The sequence below is a fragment of the Nycticebus coucang genome, chromosome 12 (assembly GCF_027406575.1).
Source record: "Nycticebus coucang isolate mNycCou1 chromosome 12, mNycCou1.pri, whole genome shotgun sequence".
NCBI lineage: Eukaryota > Metazoa > Chordata > Mammalia > Primates > Lorisidae > Nycticebus > Nycticebus coucang.
Window position 1 is genome coordinate 85,293,644 of NC_069791.1, and position 3,953 is coordinate 85,297,596.

Sequence of the window (3,953 nt, forward strand, 5' to 3'; positions counted from 1 at the left end):
CATTAGGAGATGTGTGAAATAATTATGATATGGCCATGAAATGAAATATTATAAAGTCATTAAATTACATTGCAGAACACTTAGTGACATGAGATAATCCATATGGGATTCTATTAAGCAAAACTATCTGAATGTAAGCCAGGACATATGATACAGTCTATGATTTTAATTTTGTAAACGTATTTTATCTGTGGGAAAAGATTATAGTTTCCGTATCCTGTATATTTTTCTGTATTTTCCACAATGAGTATATTTTAATATCTATATACATTTTGTGAAACAGGTAGTACTATTTCCCGTATAATTTATGTTCTAGTTGGCTTTATACAGAGTTCATTTTTCCTCGTATCAGGCGTTATGTTAAATTCCCACATAGATGAAAAGTTCCTAGAATTTGAAAGGAAATGGCAGTGTTCTTTCAAATACATTGGTATGCCAACCTCGATGGAGTAACTCCTTGGATGATTTTCATATCAATTTTAAAATAAATAGTTGGATTTTTTATTTTGGAATCTGTATTCTAGAAGATAAAATGAAATCATCCCTTGGCATGTAATGCAGCCTCAGAACTCTGTGTTTTGCCTTCTCTCTAAACCGTGATTGTTAATGGATAAACCAAATCTCTAATTAATGGAACAGGATTTGTTGGAGAAAATTTGGGGGTGAAAACTTCGCTTTAGAACTTTGTGAGTTGGAGCTTGTGAGTATTTCGGATGGTTATATGCTACAAAATGTTAAGTAGGAGGAATCACGTCTCCCAGGCTTCTAAAATGGACTTGGTGAATTATTTTATTTTTATTCTTATTTTATTATTATTATTATTATTTTTTTTTTTTGTAGAGACAGAGTCTCACTTTGTCGCCCTCGGTAGAGTGCCATAGTGTCACAGCTCACATCAACCTCCGACTCCTGGGCTTAGGCGATTCTCCTGCCTCAGCCTCCCGAGTAGCTGGGACTACAGGCGCCGGCCACAACACCCGGCTATTTTTGGTTTCATTTTGGCCGGGGCCGGGTTTGGACCCACCACCCTTGGTATATGGGGCCAGCGCCCTACCCACTGAGCCACAGGCGCTGCCCTGGACTTGGTGAATTTTAAACTGTGGCATCAATACAGGCATCTATATCTATACACATATCCTTATTTATGAGCATCAATTGATCAGTTGTGATCAACATAGAGTAAAAAAGGAGAGAGTTCAAAAGAACAAAACAGTGTGAATTTAGCACTGTTCACTGTTAGAATGAGTGGCAAAAGAAATTCAGTGGTCAAGAATAATTTTCTACTTTGTGGGAAGAATTTATCAAGTTTTCCCATAAATTAGAATTAAAATTCTTCAAACCTAATCTACTGTTCCCCTTTTTGTAATATATAACTATTTAGTTAGAGTATATTATTTAGGTGTCATAGTCATGGGAGAGATTATGCCCTGGATAGGGGCTGTGACATTCTGGTCCATGACGTCCATAAAATAGTGACTGCAACAGATTCATGGATCTGTCCGATGCAAATTTTAGTGGTTAAGAACAAAAGCTCTAGGCATGATCTGGAGAAAGTTGCTTGATTTCCTTTTGCTTCAGTTTATTCAACTATAAAATAGGAATAGTTACAATATTCAGAGAATAGGATGACTTTGAGGATTTAATTAGTTAGAATTGTAGAACAAAGTCCAGTATTATTTTCATTTTTTGATTAAGGTATGATTACATGCTATAAAATTTAGCCTATTTATTGAGAAGGGGCAGAGAAAGGGGCTTCAAAGGGGATGGTAGGGAAAGGCTGGCCTGCTGAGCAAGGAAGTCTGGAGGGTGCAGAAGAACATTCACCACTCAACAACTCTCACCAAGAAAGGGAAAAGAATGTGGGTATGAGGTGACCTGGGCAGCTAATGGCCAATAGAAAAGGGCAACAATGCCTAGAGGCACAGAGAGACCAGTGAAAGAGTTATAACCAGTTGCAAGTGGAGAGAAAGGGTATTTATACCCTTTGTGTCTCCATCTCTACCTTTTCACATTCATGAGAGAGAGGGACCCACTTCCAACTCTCTCTGGAAGGGCTCTAAGTTTTATCTTTGTTTTTAAATAAAATTTCTCTTCATTATACTAAAGCTTGTGCAAATGACTTTTGCTTTCTATTCACGCTGCCTGTGCTGTGCCAGTTTTACTTTCTGCTTTTGACTTTTGCATGTCAGTTGAACTTTCTACTTCAACCGAGTAATCGAACCTGGTCAACTGGGGTTGTGTAGTCCTTTGAGTGTGGGCAAGTGCACACAGTCATGTATTCAACACACAGTCATGTATTCAACACCACACTCAAAATAGGGAACTGCTTTGATACAAATGATTGAAAGTGAAATAAATAAAATAGAATAAAACTTTTCACTGTCTCTAAAAGAAAAAAAAAAAAAAGGAAACCATTTATTATTTCTCTACTTCTTCCCCGACCCAGACCCACTGGCACCCACAAGTTGTTTTTTGTGTTTTGTTTGTTTGTTTGTTTTTGTCTGTATAGTTTTGCCTTTTCCAAAATGTTGACATAAATGGAATCATATAGAATGCAGGCTTGGGTTTTGGCTTCTTTCACTTAGCATAACCAATCTGAGATTCACCTGTGCCATTAGGTATATGAGTAGTTAAGTCCTTTATATTACCAAGCTGTATTTCATTGGATGTATTCACCACAATTTATTTACGCATTCATCTGTTGAAGGAGTTGTTTCCAATTTGGGACAATTACAAAGAAAGCCATTATCATTCTCATAGAGGATTTTTATTTTGAACATAGAGTATTTTTTTTAACATTGTCATAGAGGATTTTTGTTTTGAACATAAGGTTTTATTTTACTTGGGAAATATTAATACATAAGAATGGAACTATTGACCTGTACAGAAAGTATATAAGAAACTTGTAACATTTTCGCAGAGTGACTTCACTATTTTGCCTGGGTATTGTCAATATTTTTAGCCAAGTTCATTGCTATGCAGTGGTATGTCATTGTGGCATCTCATTTTCCCAATGACTTATGATTTTTAGAATCTTTTTGTGTGCTTATATGCTATCCTTATGCTTCCTTTGGTGAATGAATGTTTGCCAATCTTTTTGTTTTTTCATTGAATTTTGACAGGTTCTTAAAATGTATGTATTCTGGTTACACATCTTCTATCAGATAAGTCATCTGGAAATATCTTCTACTCTGTGACCGGTTTCTATACTCTCTTCATAATGTTTATTGAAGAACAGAAGTTTTTAATTTTTGTTATGTTTTAATTATGTTAAGTCTAAAGAAGGTAATTAAAAGATTGTTGAATAGGTAATAAAAATTTAAAAATTCCATGTATTATTTAAAATACAAATAGTTAAAACAATAATTATAAATATATATTGATTGGCATATGATGTATTTTTGATGATAAAAGCACAAGGAGAATTTAAGATATGACAATTAAGTTTGTGAACTCATCCTAGAAAAAGTGCTACATACCTCACTGCTAAATTTATCATCACTACGGTCACCTTCAAAGTACTCCCCTTGAAAAGGCAAACTATGCCCGCACACCAGTGCCTACTGTGTCTTTCCAAGCAATTTTGGAACTCTTTTCTAAAGTGGTCATTAGAACTGTTGTGATATTACCCTTGATGTCCTGAATGTCATCAAAATGGGTAAAGAAAAAAGTCACTGGGGGCCAGATCGGGTGAGTAGGAATAGTGTTTAAATACAGCTATTTGTTTATTGCTAAGATCTCCCTCACAGACAGTGCCATGTGAGCTGGAACATGGTCATGATGCATGAGCAATGAGTTGTTGGAAATAGTGCGGGTCATTTTTCATCTAACTTTTTCATGCAGTCTTTCCAGCGCTTCCAAATAGTAAATTTGGTTAGCTGTTTGTCTATTTGGTACAAATTCATAATGAACAATCCCTCTGATACCAAAAAAGATTAGCAACAACATTTTGA